Consider the following 23,077-nt stretch of genomic DNA (forward strand, 5'->3'; position numbering starts at 1 on the left):
AAAGATTGGTAGATTAATTAGATCAGAATCGGATGCCATCGCCTTGCAGGCAGATTTAGATAGGATGAATTAATAGACGGATAGATGGCAAATGTAGTTTCATATCAATAAATGCAAAGTCAAACTAAATGCCTAGTCAAACTCTTTCAGCTCTGTCTGTCAACATCTACCTTTCCTTCTTGCTGGAAGTTTGCCTTCATTAAACCTGTTCCTAAAAAGGGTGACCGTTCTAATCCCTCAAACTACCGTCCTATTGCTTTAATTTCCTGCCTATCTAAAGTTTATAAATCTATCCTCAACAGGAAGATTCTTAAACATCTATCACTTCACAACCTTCTATCTGATCGCCAGTATGGGTTCCGTCAAGGCCGCTCTACTGGTGATCTTCTGGCTTTCCTTACTGAGTCTTGGTCATCCTCTTTTAGAGATTTTGGTGAAACTTTTGCTGTTGCCTTGGACATATCAAAAGCCTTTGATAGAGTCTGCCACAAAGCTTTGATTTCCAAACTACCCTCCTACGGTTTCTATCCTTCTCTCTGTAACTTCATCTCAAGTTTCCTTTCTGACCGTTCTATTGCTGCTGTGGTAGACGGTCACCGTTCTTCTCCTAAGTCTATTAACTGTGGTGTTCGTCAGGCTTCTGTCCTGTCACCCACTCTATTCTTATTATTCATTAATGATCTTCTAAACCAAACTTCTTGTCCTATCCACTCCTACGCTGATGATACCACCCTGCACTTTTCCACGTCTTTTCATAGACGTACAACCCTTCAGGAGGTAAACATGTCACGTAGGGATGCCACAGAACGCCTGACTTCTGATCTTTCTAAAATTTCTGATTGGGGCAGAGGAAACTTGGTATTGTTCAATGCCTCAAAAACTCAATTCCTTCATCTATCAACTCGACACAACCTTCCAGACAACTATCCTCTCTTTTTCAATGACACTCAACTGTCCCCCTCTTCTACACTGAACATCCTCGGTCTGTCCTTTACTTATAATCTGAACTGGAAACTTCACATCTCATCTCTAGCTAAAACAGCTTCTATGAAGTTAGGTGTTCTGAGACGTCTCCGCCAGTTTTTCTCACCCCCCCAGCTGCTAACTCTGTACAAGGGCCTTATCCGTCCATGTATGGAGTATGCTTCACATGCCTGGGGGGTTCCACTCATACTGCTCTTCTAGACAGGGTGGAATCAAAAGCTTTTCGTCTCATTAACTCCTCTCCTCTAACTGACTGTCTTCAGCCTCTCTCTCACCGCCGCAATGTTGCATATCTAGCTGTCTTCTACCGCTATTTTCATGCTAACTGCTCTTCTGATCTTGCTAACTGCATGCCTCTCCTCCTTCCACGGCCTCGCTGCACAAGACTTTCTTCTTTCTCTCACCCCTATTCTGTCCACCTCTCTAATGCAAGAGTTAACCAGTATTCTCAATCATTCATCCCTTTCTCTGGTAAACTCTGGAACTCCCTGCCTGCTTCTCTATTTCCACCTTCCTATGACTTGAATTCCTTCAAGAGGGAGGTTTCAAGACACTTATCCACCAATTTTTGACCACTGCTTTGACCCTTTTATGAGACTGGCATTTTAGTGGGCATTTTTTTTATTAGATTTTTGTTGCCCTTGGCCAGTATCCTTCCTACATTAAGAAAAAAAAAAAAACAAACTCTGGTAGGTATAGGGTACGAGAAAGATTTAAGAGTTATAGTTAGCCCTGAACTCCGTTTAGGAAAACAATCATATATGGCAGAAACAGGGCAAATAGGGTACTAGGATTAATTTTTAGGAGTGTTAAAAATAGAAGGCCGGAAGTAATATTAAAGTTATACTTGGCGCTGGTCAGACCTCATCTAGACTACGCTGTGCAGTTCTGGTTCCCATATTACAGGAAGGATATAGGTCTATTAAAATCAGTACAGAGGAGAATGACTAAAAGGATACAGGAGATGAGGAGTATTCCTTATGAAGCGAGATTGAAATTGTTAAATCTACATTCTTTAGAGAGACGTAGGTTAAGAGGGGACCTGATAAAAGTTTTTAAGTGGTATAAGGGTTATAACAAGGGGAATGTAAGCAAAATTCTTAGGATCAGCAATCAGGGTAGAAAAAGAAATAACGTGTTCAAGCTTGAAAAAAAATTTGGTTTAGGAAGGAGATAAGAAAAAATCGGTTCACAAATAGAGTGGCAGATGAGTGGAACAGACTCAGTAATCATGATGTTAGTGCTGGGACATTAGAGAGCTTTAAGAGATTGGACAGGTTTATGGATGGGGATAATAGATGGAAATAGGTAGGTATATTTCATACAGGGACTGCCACGTGTAGGCCTGGTCGCTTCTTGCAGCTTCCCTTATTTCTTATGTTCTTATGTTCTTAAATGATCTCAAACTTCCTCTCTGTAGGACTGTCCACGCACAGAGAAGTGTGAGTGTGCAGGGCGTCAGGGAGTGGAACAACCTCCCACAGGAAACTAAACCACTAACGTCTATCAATTTGTTTAAAAACAAAATGAAATGTTTCTTACTTCTAAACTATGAATACTAACCATAACATACTAACCATAACTTCGGCTAATATAACATATGTTACGGGAAAGTATGTATGTAACCATACATACATTTATTATGTAGGTATGTGAGTATGTGTATGTATGTGCACAGGTTTGTATGTGGCCATGTGTGTGTGTGTGCATATATTGTGTGCCCGCATGTATACATCATGCTGTACGTATATTCTCATACAGGTTGCATATATGTGAGTGCCTGTGTATGTGCATGTATATATGAATGTGTGTATGTATGCAGTTATATGTTATAGTATGTGATATGTGCTATGTAAATATGTCTACCTATGTTTGTGTTCGCGAAGTACGCGTATGTGAAAAAATATGTGGCATAGTATAGCATACTATACATTCTATGACTTATTATTGTGTCATGTTGTCATGTGCTGAAAACAACAAAATACGTAGTCTATTATTACCTCTATCATGTGCAAAATTTCGGTTGAAATAAGGGCAAGTTAGGGTGTAAAGATTTCTGCTACTTGTGTATTTTTTTTTTATTCAGGTCTGTATAAAAGCTTCGGCTTGATAGACCTGGCCATATGTATTTAACTTTGTATAAAATGCAGAAATACAATTATGTTACAAAAGGCAAATAAAATATATCAAATATTAAAAATCTCTCTCTCTCTCTCTCTCTCTCTCTCTCTCTCTCTCTCTCTCTCTCTCTCTCTCTCTCTCTCTCTCTCTCTCTCTTTATTTAAACAAAATTTACATCATGCTTAAAATAACACGATTTTTATGCTTCTATTTAAAAGCCTATACTTAAATATAAAGAAGAAAATATATACAAAAAAGCAAACTTATCCTACTATATGCACGTATGATTAACACAGCACTAGTGTGGGAATTTGTGTTTTACGCCACCTGCGTGCAGCCATTTTCACTTGCTGAAGTGTCATTGTCTGTGTATCACTCGTGGCTGCCGTAAACACATTCCACATTCTGGAGGTTCTGGCTGTGTAAGAGCGCTGGTGCTGCCTCGAGTAAGATCGAGGCACCTGCACCAGCATGTCACTGGAGGTGGTTGTCCTGGACTCCCTCTGGACAGCTCGTGGTGGGAGCCTTAGCGAGCTGAGATGAGGGACCTCCAGAACCCGGGCCTTGTGCTGGACCACCAGCGCCGACACGTCCCGTCGATGCTCCAGCGACGTGACTCCGGTCTGCTCCTCTTGCTGCTCCTGCTGCTGCTGCTGCTGCTGCTGTAGTCCGTCCATCCCCACCAAGCGCAGGGCACGTCGTTGCACAGCATCCAGTCTCTGCAAGTGGGTGGGGACACTCGACATCCAGGACAAGGCACTGTACTCCATACAAGGCCGTATCTGAGCCTTGTACAGTGTGAGGATGCCCCGGAAGTCGAGGTTTCCCCGACATCCGACGCAGTGCAGAGACCAGCTCGGAGGCCTGGTGGGCAACAGCAGCAACATGGTGGTGAAAGCGCAGGCCACAGTCCACCGTCACTCCCAGCAACTTGACGTGTTCCCGGAGGGGAAGTGTCTGGCCTCCGAAACTCAGACAGCCTGAGACGGCCGAGGGGGCAGCTGGGGACCGTGAGATGACCATGGCCTGCGTCTTTTCTGGAGCGAAGCTGACTTGCCACGCCTCTCCCCACTCCATCACCAGCCTGAGCTGACTGTTCAGCTTTCTAACCGCTCGCTGACTATCGGAGCGGCAGTAGGAGCGGGAGAGACTGCAGTCGTCGGCGTATGCAAGCAGAGTCGTTATTTGCCGCAGGAGGTCATCGAAGTATATGTTCCACAGGATCGGGCACAACACTGAACCCTGTGGAACTGAGGCCTGTATAAGTAACGGTTGGGATGCCTGTCCATTGATGACTACCCGGAGGGTTCTCCCCTGGAGGTAGTCCTCGAGCAGTGTAAGGAGGATACTGCCCTGGATATTCTTGGCGCAAAGCTTTTTTACTAGCCCCGCGTGCCAGACCCTATCAAAGGCCCCAGCAATGTCCAGGCCCACCACAAGAGTATCCAGGCCTTCGTCCAGGGCATCCTGCCAGCCTTGGGAGAGGAGGGTGAGGAGGTCCGCTGTTGAGCGGCCAGGCCGGAAGCCGAACTGCCTGTCTGAGAGGAGGCGGTGCTCACACAGATGATGACAGATGACACCTGCCACTACCTGCTCCATCAACTTGTCCACCACGGAGAGCAGCGAGATGAGTCTGTAATTGCTGAGCTCAGACTCTGAGTTCTTGTGGGTTGGTACCACCCGCGCCTCCTTCCATATAGATGGCCACCTGTGCTCCATCAGGCAGGACCTGAAGACGCTGGTGAGAGGACCTGACAGCTCACTGGCGCAGCGTTTGAGGAGCCGCGGGCTGATGTTGTCCGGGCCAGTGGCTTTGTTTTCCTCTACTTCCATCATTAGCCGCTCCACCTGTCCATGTGTCACTTGAACATCGATGACGGTGTGGTCTGTTTCCTGAGGGAGGTGAGGTGGACGTCTACCTGGATCAGTGACTGACAATTCTGCGAAAAACTCAGCGAGTAGAGAAGCCTTGTCCTCACTGCTGCTGGCTGTTGTCCCGTCCAGCCTGGTTAGTGGAGGAACAGTGTCGCGGTGGCCTGTCCGTTGTTGCTCCTTGACAAGCCTCCACCAGGTTTTGTGGCCAACCCATGAGCCACAGAGCTTTCGCCTCGTGTCCTCTCGCTGCTGCCGTCTCGCCCACCTGTAGGTAGCTGTCACCCGTCTACACGCCACACGATGTTGGGCCCAGTTGTAGTGTGTTGGACGACGTTTGTACCTCACCCAGGCTGCGTGTTTAACCTCAGCGGCCGCTCAGCATCGGTAACCGAACCAAGCAGGGTCACCAGGCCTAACGAGGTATCTTCTGCTGGAGACGTGTTGCTGGAGGGCAAGGAGCTTGGTGGTGAGGGCACGGGCCTTTTCCTCCGCGTTGCCTTTTAGTAGGGCGTCCCAGTCCAAGCGAACGATGTTGTGTCTGAGGGATGCCCAGTCAGCCTGCTCCCACAGCCAGATAGTGCACGGGGTGGCGGTCTCCCTCGCAATGCCCAGCTTGACGCGTGCCAGCACGGCGTGGTGGTCGGAGGTGCCCACCTGGGCACTCTCTCTCTCTCTCTCTCTCTCTCTCTCTCTCTCTCTCTCTCTCTCTCTCTCTCTCTCTCTCTCTCTCTCTCTCTCTCTCTCTCTCTTTCTAACAGACGCATACGACAATTTCAGTATTCCAAAAAAGCTAAAAGCTTGCTTAGGAATAAAAATTGTACAAAAGGAAAATAAGGAAACGCTGGGAACAAAACTTCATTCACATAATTGTATTTCTCCTCACGACTCGTGATCATCTTTCTCCAAGACCATCCTTGGCTCTTATTTCCTCCCAACCTCCCTCTCCCCTCTTTAAGCCAAATTCCTTCCTCCTTTCATCTCACTCCCCATTTCTATACTTTTATTTATCTATTTATTTATCTATTTATTAATTTATTATTTTTTTTTATCAAGGCGCCATATGACTTCCTTGTGGCGATGGAAGCTGCTATTAGTTATCAGTTTACTCATTCCTTTTTTTTGTTCCTTCTATTCTTCAACCTCACTTCCTCTTACCTTCCTTTCTTTACTTCTCTGTTCCTCTTTCTTCTCTTTTCTTACTCTTAATCTGTATTTCTCGTTAATCTTCCTAATCTTTTCTCCCCTTCCTTCCTTCCTTCCTTCCTTCTTTTTTTTCTTTTCTCTTCCTTCCAATGTACATACCTTTCCCTTTCCTTCCTTCTCCTCCCTCACCTTTCCTGCCTTCCTCCCTCTGTGGTCCTTTCCTCCCTCTCTCTCTTCCATCCCTCCCCTGCGTCTCGCTCTTGCCTCTCTCTTCCATCCCAGGCGAACCTCCACCGCTAGGCCGGAGTGCAAGCCTCAGGCACACTGGGCTCTTGGTGGAATTAATTTGAGTGGTGTTGGTGTCATGGGAAGACTCTGAAATTATTATGAAGGCTGACTGATGGTTCCCCTGTGAGAGAGAGAGAGAGAGAGAGAGAGAGAGAGAGAGAGAGAGAGAGAGAGAGAGAGAGAGAGAGAGAGAGAGAGTTTTTGTGTTGTAGGTTGCTTGTTGCTGCTGTTATTTTGTTGTTATTGTTGGTGGTGGTGATGGTGTTGTTGTTAATGTTGTTGTTGATGTTGTTGTTGTTGCTGTTGTTATCGTCGTCATCTCATTTTATCTACTTTCCCTTTTCTCTTTCTCTCCAAGGTTCTCTCCTTTCTCTCTCTTTTTCATTTCTCCCTCCCTCCGTTATTGATTTTTTGTACGTGCTTGTATTACTTCTATGTTTTGTCATATATTCCTACGTTCCCTTCCATTACCCTTTTCTTTATTTCTTCTTTTTTCCTCCCTTCTTTTATTCCTGTACTTGTTACTCTTCCTGTGGATCTCGTTTTTTGCTCATGTGATTCTAATTTAGAGTCTTGTTTGGTACAAATTTTTTTGCCCTTTTCTTTTTATGTTCGCTTACGGTATATAGATACCTAATTTTAAGAATACGAGGTAATGCTTTGTATTTTCTTTTCCTTCCTGCATTAAGCCTCATCTCCAACCATGCACTTCATAGTTAACTATTTAATAATTTCCCTTATAAATACGCAATGCAAATTCACGTGTAATTATTTTTTTTTATACATTAATGCAATTTATTATTTATATTATTATTATCATTATTGTTTTTTTTTTCATGTTCCAATGTGTGTGTGTGTGTGTGTGTGTGTGTGTGTGTATGTGTGTGTGTGTGTGTGTGTGTGTGTGTGTGTGTGTGTGAATTTTGCGTTTCTCTTCCTCCTCCTCCTTCTCATTCTCATCCTAAAAAAAATATATATATCTTCACCTCTTCTTCCTACAACACGTTCCTTAGATTTGCTTTTTTTTCCCCCCTTTCCTTTTAATCCTGCTCACTCCCTTTTCCCGATTAATTAATCTCTTCGCCTTTCAATACCCAACTCTCTGACAGCCTTTCTCCTCTTCTCCCTGAAACACTCGCTTTTGCACCTTTCCTCTCCCAGCTCGTTAATCTTCTTTCTCCTTCCCGTTACCTGTCTTTCACCTCCTCTTATTTATCACCACGTTCTCTCTCTTCTCTCCCCTCCGCGTCCTCTCTCTTCTTCTCCACCAGGGCCTCTCCTTTCGTTTTCATCCAAAAACAATCTTTCCTTCCTCTCGCTGTATTTGCAACATATCACTAGATGACTACATACGAGTTTTTTAATGTCATAATGATTTTTTTATACTGTTACATAATGTTGTTTACATTAATAAATCGAGGTAAATATAATTTTGCTGTAAAATCCTCTGAAGGCATTAACAAGCACACGTAGCTAGAAAGCATCTTGTAAGGTATTTGTTTTTAAGTTAAAATGGAAATCCACTCCCATTATAATGTTTAAAGTGCTGACGAGCCTTAGAACTTTACGGCGCAATGAACACCAACACATTTAGTTATTCACCTTGGTGCTTCAAGTATATTATGTTCATCCATAATGTATGTTATATATCAGAAGTTCCGAAGTAATGTTAAAATTACATGTAGCATTAATCAGACAGAACAAGGGATGCATAATGTCCCTAACGACAGGAGATTAAAGCTTTAATATACATATTTGTTAGTGAGACTTAGGTCCGATTTCACAGTCGCTTGGTAACGTTCCCAAGCAAAAGTCTTATTAACTTGGTAACAGGAATTACTAACAGCTCGATCCTATGTAGTGCCGGGACATAATATTAAGCTAACATAAGTAATATTAGGTCAATATAATAGAATTAAGTTTGTATAAGAATTATTGGTAAAATTTAGTCGTTATTACATCATGCATACATCCCTGAGACATACAGACGGACAGACAAAATGTTGGCGCCCGCGGAAAATGGGTGATCGATTTTCTTTATGAATAAAGGCATTATTTTCATACAAGGTATTAGCTTGTGGCTAGAATTTTTCATCTTGCTACTCAGAGGAACAAATACACCAGGTCATGATATGAATAAAGTAATGTTCGGGCGTGGGGAGACACCGGCATGACTCCCGCTCAGAGAGGTCTTGGTTTGCTTATGCTACATGTACGCCGCTCTAAGTTTGAAGTAATTACTATTCATATTTGCAAATATATTTTCTTATCGGTACATCACTCAGAGAGGTTTTGGCTTGCTTACACTACAGGGAAGCCAGTGGAGGTAAAGGAAAAGTCTGTCTGTCTGTCCCTCGTGTGTGTATTTGGTTAGATGTACTTAAAAGTGTGAGAACGGGGTGTTTAGTTCACGGATTATTAAGCTTGTGCAGTATTTCTCGTTATCATACGGGAACGTAACCACCTGGTTCGGTCATCGGAATGCTGATTAGGCCATGTTATACCAAGGTTATAGGAAAATGTAGTAAGGAGATTGTTTATTCTTATGTAAACACCAGTGAATTGTTTTTCGAGTCACGTGCATGAATAATACCACCCTCGGCAGGTGAATGAGACTGTATACTCATATAATACTCAAACACTAATGCCCATTATTGTTAGTGGTGAATGTGTGAGGTGTGTCAAGTGATTAGTTCGGCTAGTATTTACACTACTGTAATGAAATCTTCAGCGCTACTAAAAGGATACTTTATGCTACCTGATGTAATATGAATGACGTGTGAATTAGTATTAACGCTACCACAAGTGAAGGAATAATAAAAACCCTAAATCAGCGTATAGATATTTCCTTATCAACTAGTTAGAGAAAAAAAAAATAATAATAACCTGGCTTTTGAGTGGCGGTGGGGGGGGCATTACACTGGTGGCAAGAGCGGTGGGATGTACAGTTGTTGTAATTCACCGGGAGTGTGTTGTTCACGCATAATGTGGAAAATTTCTTTTGTAGGACACAGTCAAATTCCTAAAGATTTTGAGTTCCCAAACAGTGAAATTAGAATTTTCCGTGCACCTGGGGTTAAAGCCAGCGAAATTTTTCAAGACTCGCGGGTGAACAAAGTCTTGGAATGGGAACATGATCTAACGATCCTTTGGATCGATAGTAATGACATAAATGTTGATGCTAACCCATTAGAAATTTTCAACCACATCAAAGAAATTTACCAAAAAATTGAAATAAACTGCCAGTCTGTAGTGTATATCTGCCAAGTTGAACCTAGAATTTGTGCTAGAAATATTCCTGCATAAATTAACAAGAGAATTCAGTGTGGGATAAACAACAAAATCAAGAGTTCACTTAAAACACCTAACATTCATTTTAACAATGTGAGCTTTGTAGAAGAGTTAAGTGGTGATGGAGTGCAATGGAGTGGAGCTTGCAGAGTGAGAGTTGAGTCTAAGTTTAAGAAGATAATTAAAGGATTCATTGGAGAAGACGAGGTTGGTGAGTGAGGAGTGGTGGTCGATAAGTTTATGGGAGCCTGAAGAATACTCTTGTGTCGGAGGTGTATGAGGATAGAACCTCTACCCAAGACTTATGTAATCTACATCTCACCACAACCAGTCGTGAAAAATGGATGATCAACCCATATTCTCACAGTGGGGGGCAAGTTTTGAGGAATAAATGGAGGAAACTAACTCTAACCCTCTCAAAATCAGTCCAGTTAAAACAGAAGAAAAATAACATAACATCAGTACGTTGGAACAAGAAATAGACAGCCTTAAACAAATAGTGGCGGAACAAAACCGAGTACTACAACGTTTAGGTGCTAACTTGCAAACTCCCCCGCGTCAGATAACGACAGCTAAACCCCGTGACATTCCTGTATTAGAACTACATCAACTACAGGGACTCAATGCAACTACTCAGCTCCAGATTTTCTTTGAGTTAGTTGAACAATGCAGTGAGATTGATGCCAGGAGAGTACAAATAGCCAAAGGAAGAGTTAGCACCGATATAGCAGCTCTCATTCATAGCCATCAAACCTTACACAACTGTAATACTTGGGACAGCCTCAAAAGGCTTCTTAACAGCCAATTCAGTAAAGAATTTAACTTTGATAGAGCATGGCAAGACACTGACACTGAATGTTATGATTGGTCTGAATTACCACAGGCTTTTGTTAATAATTTTACCTGTCGCTATGCTATCCTAGAAACACGATTTGCCAAAGAAAAACTCCCTAATCGTGACAAAACTATCAAAAGAAAATTATGGCAAGGTCTTCGTCAAGAAGCTAAGGCCAGACTAGAAGGATTCCTGGATGAGGATTATCCACTAAATAAATTTGTCGACAGAGTAGAACATGAACGACAGTGGCTCGAGGCTACTCATACACATACACTAGGTAGAGTTAAACCAGAAAAGAAAGACTATCCATTCAAACATGACATCCAACCCGAAACTCGCACTGTAAGTCCTAATGATATATCCCAATCAAATGTTACATCCAGAGAATCCTCAGAAGCCGATGAAATAAAAAAAAAAAAGAGATCAAGGACTTACCAGAACAAATTGGGAAATTACAAACTTCTCCACGTCAACCCCAAAATGAGCGTTATTGCTCACACTGCCACTCTCATTCACATAGTCTGAGATAATTTGGAAAAAACCTACTAGAGGTTCCTACTTTGATTGTCGACAATATGGTTGTTGGCGAGAAAACAAATATTGCCCGGGAAAACCAAAGACAACATGACCAGCTCAAGCTCACACCTCGCCAACTATCAACATAGCTGTTAATAACAAAATCGTGAGAGCAGTAGTTGATACTGGTAGCTGTTACACCCTTATCAAGGAAGCAACAGTAAATAGAATGGGGAGTGAAATAGTTAAAAGACGTGCCCTTCCTAACTTGCAAGGAGTCACTGGATCATCATTAAGAATTCTTGGCATGGTTTGGTTAGTAATTGGAGTCGGAGAAGATCATGTACATAAACAATGTTCCTAGTAGTTCCAAACAGTTACCTGGATGCAGATCTATTACTAGGTACTGACGTTCTATCAAGAAGCCCATTTACTTGGAACGGAAACAAAAACATCATGGTATGGAGAAATGCTCCCTATGTTATCAGCACATCAAGAGACAAAGAAATAAGGTAGAAAGAGTGAGAGCAACCCCACTAACACTAGATCAAAATAGCCAATTAAAGGACATCAGACTTACCAAATCTATAAGGATAGATCCTTACCAAATACAATTCTTACCTATCCCAGTACCAAAGAAACCAGGAGAGACTTTGCTAGTTCATTCTCAACCCAGCTGACAGCTTGCCATTCCTCACTAAAGTAGATGAAAGCAGTAATATTTATTTGCCTTTCATGAACAACACACAAAAGGTGTCAACGAAGTTAAACAAGGAACTTTACTAGGAACATTCGAAAGTCTTAATTTTGAAACAGTTAATGCCATCCAAAACACCATCTGAACGTCCTCCACTAGAAATGCACAATTATTTACTACCCAAAAAATTATCAAGTGCAACCTAAAGAAAATAATAGTAGAACAGAACGTCTCACTGAATTAATAAGACAACAGCAATGGAATCACCTGACTCGAGAAGAAAAGGCAGAACTGAAATCAGCCATCCTAGACAACCATGAATTATTCATTTTAGACAAAAGTTAATTAGGCTTGATGAAAGGACTTCCAGCAAAAATTAACGTAGCTGATCCACAACCTAGACGTGGTCCTAGGTATCGTTATCCTGAGGAGGCAAAAAGCTTAATAGCGGAAATGCTACAGGACATGGAGAACAGACAAATCAGAGAAAAGTCAACATCTGCTTGGCTTTCACCCATAATTTTGGTCAATAAACTGGACGGGAGTAAAAGAATGTGTCTAGATTATCGTCATGTGAATAAACATCTCGCCACAGATATTTATCCTTTACCGAGGTTAGAGGAACTAGTGGACCAAGCAGCTGGTCATAATTTCTATACAACCCTTGACATGCGTGAAGCCTATTTTCAAATCCTCTTGGATGATAATAGCAGAGACCTTACAGCCTTTAGTGATAGAATAACCTCATATAGATTCAGGGGACTTCCTTTTGGACTCAGTTGTTCCCCAGCCATCTTTACACGTCACATGGCTGCTCTTCTATCACCCTTGTTAAAGGAAGGTTGGTTTAAGAATTACTTGGACGACCTCATAATTTGGGCCCCCGATCTTTCTTCACTTACTGAAAGACTGAGAAAGACCTTCACTTTACTTAAGAAAAATGGTGTTAAACTAAATCTTAGTAAATGTGAAATAGCTAAAAATGAACTTACTTTCCTTCGCTATAGAATATCTAAAGAGGGCAGTCAACCAGACCCAAAGAATGTAGAAGCAGTTCTTCAAATGTAACCACCGACTAAAGTAAAAGAAGTCAGGAGATTCTTGGGTATGACAGGGTTTTACAGAAAACATATCCCTAATTATGCAAAGATTGCCGCAACTCTAACTAATCTCACCAGAAAAACCCAAACTTTTAAATGGACTGAAAAGTGTCAAACTGTTTTTGAATCACTGAAAGAATATCTCTCTAAGGCTCCTGTTCTTGTGACAGCCCAACCTCACCAACCATTCATTGTCACAACTGATGCTAGCAATATCCACATAGGAGGTGTCCTAAGTCTGTTTTCCCTCTGTACATTTTCAGTTTGTTAACTGCCTAAATAATAAACTGTTTATTATTATTATTATTATTATTGTTATTATTATTATTATTATTATTATTATTATTATTATTATTATTATTATTATTATTAAGTCAAACTCAAAATGATGGCGAGGCTAAACCTCTTGGTTATTTCTCTCATGTGAAGCACACTGCATACATGGACGGATAAGGCCCCTGTAACAGCTAGGGGAGGTGAGAAAAAACTGGCGGAGACGACTCAGAACACCTAACTTCACAGAAGCTGTTTTACCTAAGGATGAGGTGTGAAGTTTCCTGTTTAGACTATAAGTAGACAGACTGAGGACCCAGAGGAGAAGGCAGTAGACACCTGCCGAAACGATAATTACTCCCAGTGAGGTCTAATGCACTGTTCAGGGGGTGCTGTGAACTTATCATTAAACCCAGCTGTGACCTCACTGAACGTTTCCCTTTCTGTCTCACAACACAAGGGGGCAGTCACAGCCTGCCCTCTAAAGACAACTCTCTTCCTCCACACAAAACTACAAGCACCTAATAACACACACACCCTTCACTCAAAAGATTTTAAAATGATCATGGCGACTCCTACACCAGCCTCAGAGTCCCCATCTGGGGAGGGGACCATAAATGTCCCCAGGTCGGACTGCCTTTCTGTCGAAGACCCTAAGTGTCTTGACACCTCCCTCAACTTTTTCTTCATTAACTTCTGCAACATTCGCGGTCTAAGATCTAATTTTCAATCTGTAGAACACCACCTCTCCTCTTCTAAACCTCATCTTCTTTTCCACACTGAAACTCAGGTGTCTAAGGCAACTGACAGTAGCCCCTTTTCTGTTCCCTCCTACTTTCTCTATCCTCATTTTCGATCCAATGTTGGTTGCTACGTTTATGTGCGCAATGACTTAACCTGCTCTCGTGCCCACGCTCTTGAATCTTCCGAGTTTTCCACCATCTGGCTACGACTACGGAGTCACTCTAAAACTAAATTTATCTGTGCTGTATACCTTTCACCTAACTCCTCTGACTATAAAAAATTCTTTGACTATTTAACTTCCAAAGTGGAGCACATTCTGACCCTCTTCCCTTTTGCAGAGATCTCCATTCTTGGAGACTTCAATGTTCACCATCAGCTTTGGCTTTCCTCTCCCTACACTGACCATCTTGTTGAACTAGCCTACAACTTTGCTATCCTCCACGACCTAGAGCAATTGCTGCAACACTCTACTCGTATTCCTGACCGTCAGGAGATACGCCTAACATTCCTGACCTTTTCCTGACCTCTAATCTTTCTGCTTATGCTGTCACCCTTTCTTCTCCGTTGGGCTCCTCCAATCACAATCTCATCTCTGTATCTTGTCCTATCGCTCCAATCTTTCCTCAGGATCCCCCTAAGCGAAGGTGCCTCTGGCGTTTTGCCTCTGCTAATTGAGGGGGCCCCGAGGAGATATTTTATTGATTTTCCTTGGAATGACTACTGCTTCCGTGTCAGAGACCGGTCTTTGTGTGCTGAGCGCATAACAGAGGTGATAGTGTCTGGCATGGAGACGTACATTCCTCACTTTTTTTCTCCCGTCCTAAACCTTCTAAACCTTGGTTTAACACTGCTTGTTCTAGTGCTATACATGATAGAGAGGTGCCCCACAATAGGTACTTAAGCCTTCCATCACCAGAATCTCATGCACTTTATATTTCTGCCCGGAACCATGCCAAGTCTGTTCTCCAACTAGCCAAAAACTCCTTCATTAACAGAGTGTCAAAACCTTTCAAGATCTAACTCTTCTCGTGACTTCTGGCATCTAGCCAAAAAATATCTCCAATAACTTTGCTTCTTCTTCTTTCCCTCCTCTATTTCTTCTTCTTTCCCTCCTCTATTTCAACCAGATGGCACCACTGCTATCACATCTATTTCTAACGCTGAACTCTTTGCTCAAACCTTTGCTAAAAACTCTACCTTGGACGATTCTGGGCTTGTTCCTCCCTCTCCTCCACCCTCTGACTACTTCATGCCACCTATTAAAATTCTTCGCAATGATGTTTTTCATGCCCTCGCTGGCCTAAACCCTCGGAAGGCTTATGGACCTGATGGGGTCTCTCCTATTGTCCTATTGTACATCCATGCTTGCACCTTGCCTAGTCAAACTCTTCCAGCTCTGTCTGTCAACATCTACCTTTCCTTCTTGCTGGAAGTTTGCCTACATTCAACCAGAACTGCTTAGTTCTTCTTCGTTCGCTGCCCACGTGGTCACATCGTGGTGTTTCCAGGGGAAGGACCGGGCATTGGCCTCACTTCTGGAGGAATAAGTATTTCTTTCTGTGTGCCGATCACATGCGATTCCTGGATGAGTCTCCAGGTAGACTAGGATAGGTTATAATTCTTTTGATTTATATTTACACTGTAACTACAAAGAAGGCCTGGCTAGCTAGTGCTACACTCAGTGGCGCGTGAGCGGCACACAGAAAGAAATTCTTATTCCTCCGGAAGTAAGGCCAATGCCCGGTCCTTCCCCTGGAAACACCAGGAACGAGGAAGAACTAAGCTACGTTGTGAGAGCACAGGTTTACGTTAAGTTACAGGAGCACAGAGGTAAATAGCAGGCACTACGCACTGTATCACTCGACAAGGAACGACGACCACGTGGTCGCTGGGGGACTGGATGGATATGGGCTAGAGAACAGTCCCCACCAGAAATAACTCACCCAAGACATTCCCCTGGTGTACTCACTCCTCCAGTCTGCTTCGATGAAACCCAGCTTCGTCGGTCAGGGCCCCGGCTCACCATTTCACCACGCTGTCCCCTCCGTAGGCTGGTCAGGGTGGAGTCGAGGACGGCACGTCTCGGGCGCTGGATGATCCGGCGGTAAGTGAGGCCTGGCGAGGTCGTGACCCGCTCACCTTGGCCCGCGAGCACTGATACAGGCTCCGCCTACCTGCCCGCATGGCGAATGGTTTTCTCCTATGAGAGGGCGGTAATTTATTGCCCTCACAAAATCTAGTGCTCCTGTGCTCTCAAATTACCCCCTAGAAACGAGGATTTTTTTTTTTTTCGGGAAGAAAACAATTCTAAGCCCAACTAGCTACAAACGGGTGTGTGTAGAATAAAAGGGTCTTCAGGTGGAAGCTCAGGTGGCTCATGAGGGTAAAACCCCGTATTTACGTTAAGAATGTAGCTTAGGGAAAAAAACTCCTGAACCAGCTGAACCTTCCCGTGCCTTTTGCAAGACGAAATATCGTCAGACTTAAACCGCCCTCCTATTGTTATGTATGTTTATGTATAACATAAACATACATAACAGTGTTGGTGTTCGAGTGTGCGTAATGTATGTGTAAGAGACACACAGACGCTACACGATCACGGGAGCGGTGTCTTCGGATTCATCTTGGGAAAGACGCGGCGTGGTGACACCTCTCTCTGGAGAACACGAGCGTGTTCCGAACGGCATTCAGGTTGAGGGTGGCTTCAGAGTCCCTCTGCCAACAAAGATAAAATTTAGTGCCTTCAAGATACCATATACACCTCATATGCAAACACAGAATACAAGTCATAACTCATCCTGTAGTGGGATGTAGTAGTGTTGGTGGTTACTCGTCTCGCGGAGCCATGACGTATCCTGGTCCACCATCTTTGTCTCCCGGCACCCGGAAGACGTCCTCCATAAGGATGCTGCTGCTGCTGCTGCTAGGGGCAAAACTGGGGTGATTATGTGCAGGTACCCTCACATTTCCTCAAGGTAGGGACACCTGGTGCTGGAATGAGTAGGCATTATGCATGACATGTAAACATAGACACACTCCTTCAGACCGATCTAGAATATTAACTTTGTGATCTAACTAGACGCATGACAAGATCATCCCTTTACTGATGACAAAGAGGTACTACTCGCTCGTCTCAGCCGGCGCGCTTGTTCCTTCTAGAAGGGGAGACAGCACGTCGGCCCCGACATTGTCTCGGCCACCGATGTACTGTACTCGCATCTGAAATTGTTGCAAATACAGAGCCCATCTCATTATTCGGGAGTTTGGGAGGGGCATGTGGTCTGTCTGCAATACGAATTCATCCCCGTATAAGTAGAAGCAGAATTTCTTTATTCCGTCTACTACAGCGAGTAGTTCACGTTCTACCGTGCTGTAGTTCTTCTCTGCTGGTTTGAGCTTCGTGCTGTGATAGGCCACGGGGAAGATGTCGCCGTCCTTTTCCTGCAGCAACACAGCACCCAAACCTTCACCGGATGCATCGGTCCTAAGTACAAAGGGCTTTGAGGGGTCAGGCAACTGTAGGATAGGTTCCTTGCACAGCAAGGACTTCAATGCCTTGAAGGATCTGTCCTCGTGGGGCCCCCACTCAATCTTGTTTGATGCTTTTTTCTTAACGAGCTCATACAGCGGCAGTCCTACCGCTGCAAAGTTGGGGACAAACCTGCGGCAATACCCTACTAACCCTAGGAACGATCGGACCTGTCTTTTTGTGTGGGGAACAGGAGCTTCCTTTATTTTCTGAACTTTGTCCCCCAAGCAGAAGCACTATCCTTGACTCACCTTGTGGCCTAGGAATTCGACATCTGCCTTGGCAACCTCACACTTGCTCGGCTTAACCGTCGTGTTGACGTCTCGGAGTTTATCTAGGACCGTACGTAACAACCTTACATGGTCCTCCAAATCCGTAGAATGAATCAGTACGTCATCTACGAAAACCTCGACCCCATTCAGGTCATACAGTAGCTGTCTTATTCTGCGGCTGAAAACAGCGGGAGAATTGGCAAGGCCAAAAGGAAGGACCCGATATTGATAGAGGCCTCTGGGGGTGGCAAAAGCCGTTATTTCCCTTGATTCGGAGTCAAGCGGGATCTGAAAGAATCCTTTCGTGAGGTATAGTTTGCTGAACACACTCGAGTGCGACAGCCTGCTAAATATCTCCTGTTGGTCTATTTGTGTTACTGCGTTAACAGTTCGGAAGTCGCCGCAGATCCTAACACTACCGCCTTTCTTGCGTATGACGACCATAGGACTGCAGTACGGAGAATCGGATTTCTCTATAATGCCTAAGTTCTCCATTTCTTTTATTTCCTCAGCCACAGTGTCCCTAAGCTGCAAAGGGATCTGGTAGGATTTCACCTTCACTGGCTTCCTGTTCGTTAGAGTGATTTTGTGGGGCGCCACCCGGGCCATGCGAGGCTTGTCAGAAAAGACCTCCGTGTATTCTTCCAGAAGATTGTTTATTATCGATACTTCCTCAGGTGAAAGCCTTTCAGATAACGTGACGTTATCTACAGTCTCTGTCTGACGCTTTTGTAAAGTGAGTGGACCGTCTCCTACGTCCTATGCATAGTGAATCACGGCCGCACTGCATTTGATCTCACCTTCCTCTTTCGCAGCTGTTGGAGGGGAAGAAATACCACACACGGCTTTCAAACTGGCTGCCTTGTCCTCAGCATATGCTGGTTCCTGAGCGCCAGCGCTACCAGAGATGGCAGGCGCATGATACTCCTTAAGCATGTTAACGTGGAGACGTTTCCATTTTCCATCAATCAATACAACATAATTTAAATCGCAGACGCGCTTTGGATCTCATAAGGCCCCTTCCACTGCGCCAACAAATTATTATGAGCAGTGGGTAGGAATACTAAGCATTCCAGGCAAGGCTGCAGGGTGCGTAGTCGCGCATTTCGATCATAATACGCCTTTTGTACTTCCTGGGCTTTCAGGAGTTCTTCCTTGGCCATACGATAGGTTTCCCTAAGTCTGCCAGCCAGGTTTATAACGTACTCGTATGTTGTACATACCTCCGGACTTGGCACGTCCTTGTCCCATAGCTCTCTTAGCACTTGGAGTGGGCCGCGCACTGTTCTCCCGTAGAGTAGCTCAAAAGGAGAGAACTTCAGTGTACTCTGCAGTGCTTCCCTGTATACGAACAGGAGAGGACCCACAAATCTCGGCCATTCCTTGGGTTGCTCTGCGGCCAGCTGATTGAGCATCTTCTTCAGTGTGCCGTTGAACCTCTCGCACAGAGAGGGATGCCAGGGTGTCGTGTTAAGGGCCTTCACGGAGAGAAGTCTAAACGTCTCGTCCAATATGGCAGACGTCCATCATGAGTGCCTCGGTCGCTCAGCACGTCCTTGGGAATACCCACACGGCAAAATATCCCTACCAGCGCTTCAGCCACCGTGGTGGCCTCTATATTTTTCAGGGGTGCTATATTTTTCAGGCCAGCGAGTGCTGAAGTCCACATGCGTGAGTAGATACTTTGATCCGTCAGTCGCGCGTGGCGTGATAGGCCCAACAATATCTACCGCTACCCTCTTAAATGGCTCGTATATAAAGGGCATGGGTTTTAGCGGCGCAGGTTTCACACGGCCCTTGTCTACAGTCTTTTGACACACGTCACAGGACCTCACAATCTCGCGATATTGGCTATCATGCCAGGCCAGAAAAATGTTTAACTAATGCGGTCTTGTGTTTTCTGTCGCCCCATGTGACCACCCAAGGCCACGCAATGTCCCATCTCCATCACCGCTGTGCTGGGTACCACGCTGTGCGGATACCACGAATTGCGACCGAGTCTCACCGAGGTCGGAGATGACTTCTCTATACAACTTTCCTCTGTGTTGGCAGAAACGAGCCGTTCCGTATTTATTTACCCTCGAAAACCCCTCAGCGACTTGCTTCCGAATGTTCGCAAGAGAGAAATCAGTCTTTTGTGCGGTAGTGACGTTAGCGCTATTGAGCAGCTCGTCAGGTGATGTAACCTTGAGAGGGACCACGGGCTGTGTGTCTCGGGCTTGAGCTCGCGTCAGGGCGGCATCTACTTGATCTTCGGTTTGGGTCGCGGTGTCCGTGCTCCGGACGTCCCTCACCCCTTCAACGTTACCAATTATCAATTCGTAGATCGGTTGTTTCATCACAGCGGCCTGAATTCTGCCAGTGAGGAATAGTGTCTCCACGTCGACTACAGCCATCGGGCAAGTAGCCACAGAGCCGCTAATCATGAGGACTCTCACTTGTTCTCCGGTGAACTGAGCGGGATCAACCAGGGCCTCTTTCACCACACAACCGGTGGAACCATTGTCCCACATTACTCTTCCCGACCTGCCCCCTACTCTACCGTGTTTCACAATCAATACTCGCGGTGAATCTACTGGTACTGAGGAGGTGGCTGCTAGTCAAAATGAGTGGGGTTGTGGGCCCTGTTATGTGCTTCAAGTGTCACCTGAACGCTATCTACGGCAGGCGAGGGGTGGTTCTGGACAGCTGTAAGTGAAGGAGCGTCTGCCGCTAGTACAATATCCTCCGGCGCCTGTTTGCGGGCTAGCTCTTATAGGTGGTGCGGGACGCGATGAGCCGGTATTCCACCCACGTGGTGGTTGAAACTTATTACCCTCCCTGGGGTGTCCTTGTGGCTTATTCTGCCGGAAGTGAGGCGGTGCCTGCTCCTTCCTTACTGGCTCCGGATCGTTGGGTTTCGGCATGCTGCCGCTCCCCGCAGAACGGACTCGGGGAACATTTTTACGTCCATGTGCGGCAAAATGGAGGTCCAGGTGACACACTGTATAAATATATAGTATTGCTAACATAGAGCATTATTTCACACTCTGACGGAATGATGTTAATACTAGTAATAACTTATTAATGCTATTTATCCAACTTTTTTTTTCTTTTTCTTTTTAGAGCTAAACATGAGCAATCTCTCCAGACGAAGGAACAAAAGAGGACTGGTAGTGGGGCCCCTCCGCCTACTGTCTCCTTGGCACAGACACTAATAACAAAGTAACAAAGGGAATTCCTATGATTTAGATGCCATGCCAGCTAGTGGTAAGTTGCCAACATGATATATTTCCCTTGAAATATTGTACTATCAACATGAAATTATGAGTCACTGAGAGCATATACGAGAAGGCATTAATGCAAAAGTATACAGGTTGGATCATGTGACTGAAACCCTAATCTTTCAAATGCTATATTGTAATTCATGCATGAATGCATGCATCTGCAGTCTCTATTGGCACACCACAGTTTTATTTATTTTATTTATTTATTTATTTATTTATTTTTACATATATTATATCAGTTATTAACTGGCAGAAAACTCTTACTCGACGGTGTGTGAGGTGGCCTCAATACAGCCCACTCCTGAGGAGGTGGAAGAGGTAAAGGTGGAGGTCCAGACAGCAGGGCTAAGTACCAGTTAACCACCTACCAACAAAGGCCCAGCAAGCGTCAGAGACTTCATGATGACGTGTTTGTAGTAGTTAGTATTTTTTTTAAGAAGAAGCAGGAGGTGGAGAAACGAATGATGAAAAGAAAAGATCATCAAAGAACAATGCCACGATGTGTCGCAGACATTAGTCAGTGAATGCCTGCAGACTGTTTCAAGAACAGTTGCCAGTAGGAGCAGTCATCACATCTTTCCTTCCTCTGGCAATAATTTGCAGGCTTTTGTGATATTTGGGGAGTGCCAGGTGTTGTAGGGGCCATTGGTTGCACCCACATTGCCATTTCTAAACCATGAGTGGATGCTTCTGAAGTGTTTTGTTGTCTGAAAGTCTCTCTCTCTCTCTCTCTCTCTCTCTCTCTCTCTCTCTCTCTCTCTCTCTCTCTCTAACTGTGCAAGGTGTGTGTGGGCCTGAGTTGCTGTTTTATAATATTGTTGTTCATTGGCCTGGGAGGATCAGTGACAGTATTTATTTATTTTTTTTAATAGTCAGCTTTGCAATACAATCTTGATCCTAGACGTCATTTTACTTGGAGATACTGCTTATGCACTGAGACCATTTGTAAAGACTCCAGAGTTAACTTCATGGATACCTATGAAAGAGCATATAACACTACCCATTCCCTAATAAACGTATTTGAACGAACATTTGGTGTACTAAAAAAATTTGGTTATTTTCGTATGAAATTTAGAATAGATTTGGACACTACTAAAGCCATCTCATTGTTGCATGTGTAATGATGAATAACATAAGTTTTTTTAAAGTAAATTGATTTTGCCTCATGATGGGAAAGATGTCATTCAGAATGATGTTCCCAACAGAATGGATGTACAAGGACTTGAAAACGAACAAAGGAGACAGAAACAGGAAAAAAGAATCATAAATTACTTTTAAGCGTGCCTCCATGGCATGCATTGTAGAGGTGAAGTGTCTCTTGCTAGGAAATAATTTGTAAGAGATAAGTGCTTTTATGATTGTTTTATTTCTTCTTACTGACTGTGACATATTGATGTGTATTATACATTGTTGTATTGTCAAGGCTGGTTTGGGTGTGAACAGATTAAGGTGACTGTAGAGAATAAAAGTAAGGATTGAATGGAAGGTTTGAAAGTCACATAAGAGGTGCAAGGAAAGCTGAGTAAAAGCAAGAAAAGTTGTGCGTGATGCTAAAGGGAAGGCTGATAAAAGATAGGAGAAAGTTAACAGCGAATGTTCAAGAGAATAAAAAAAAAGTTAAGAAAATAAGTAAAGCACCATCTGGTAGTGAGGAACAAATGAAAGTAGATGATGGTGGGATGAAGGGTATTTAAAAAAAAAAAAAAAAACTGATGAGTATGGAGCAGGAAAAAGAGCCTGAGATTTGGGTATTTGGGAGAGATAGAGTTAATGTACTAAGGGAGTTAGATGAGGCATGTACAATGGAGGTGGAGATGCAGGCAGCAGTAAGGGAGATGAAAAGTGGAAAAAAACACCAGGTCTAGAGAGATGTGCAGTTGAGTGATGGCAGGTGTGGTCAGTGTCACAGAGTGGTTAGTGCACACCACAGCCCCTTGACCCACGACGGAGAAGGCAGTACTTCTGCCCTCACTTTCTAGGAATTAGTCGGAATTTGGTCCAAGCAAAGCAAGTACTCTCTCACACACCTAATTGTCCCACACCTGTGATTCTCCATCTTTGGAAGCTATGAAAAAAAAAAAAAAAAGGAGAATGATTAACATTTGAAATTATGTTAAGCTCTTCAGTACTTCATATGTTA

The 23,077-nt window shown here is 43.9% G+C and overlaps 1 long non-coding RNA gene across 1 annotated transcript; it reads left to right on the plus strand.

Annotated features, from left to right (window-relative positions):
- The first annotated feature begins 20,780 nt into the window (after positions 1-20,780).
- Positions 20,781-22,417, plus strand: LOC135115772 (uncharacterized). The gene is made up of 2 exons (XR_010276053.1): positions 20,781-20,920; positions 21,177-22,417. It is a non-coding gene; the product is annotated as an uncharacterized LOC135115772 (long non-coding RNA).
- Positions 22,418-23,077: the final 660 nt, after the last annotated feature.

This window comes from Scylla paramamosain, chromosome 29 (genome assembly GCF_035594125.1).
Source record: "Scylla paramamosain isolate STU-SP2022 chromosome 29, ASM3559412v1, whole genome shotgun sequence".
In the NCBI taxonomy this organism is placed as follows: domain Eukaryota; kingdom Metazoa; phylum Arthropoda; class Malacostraca; order Decapoda; family Portunidae; genus Scylla; species Scylla paramamosain.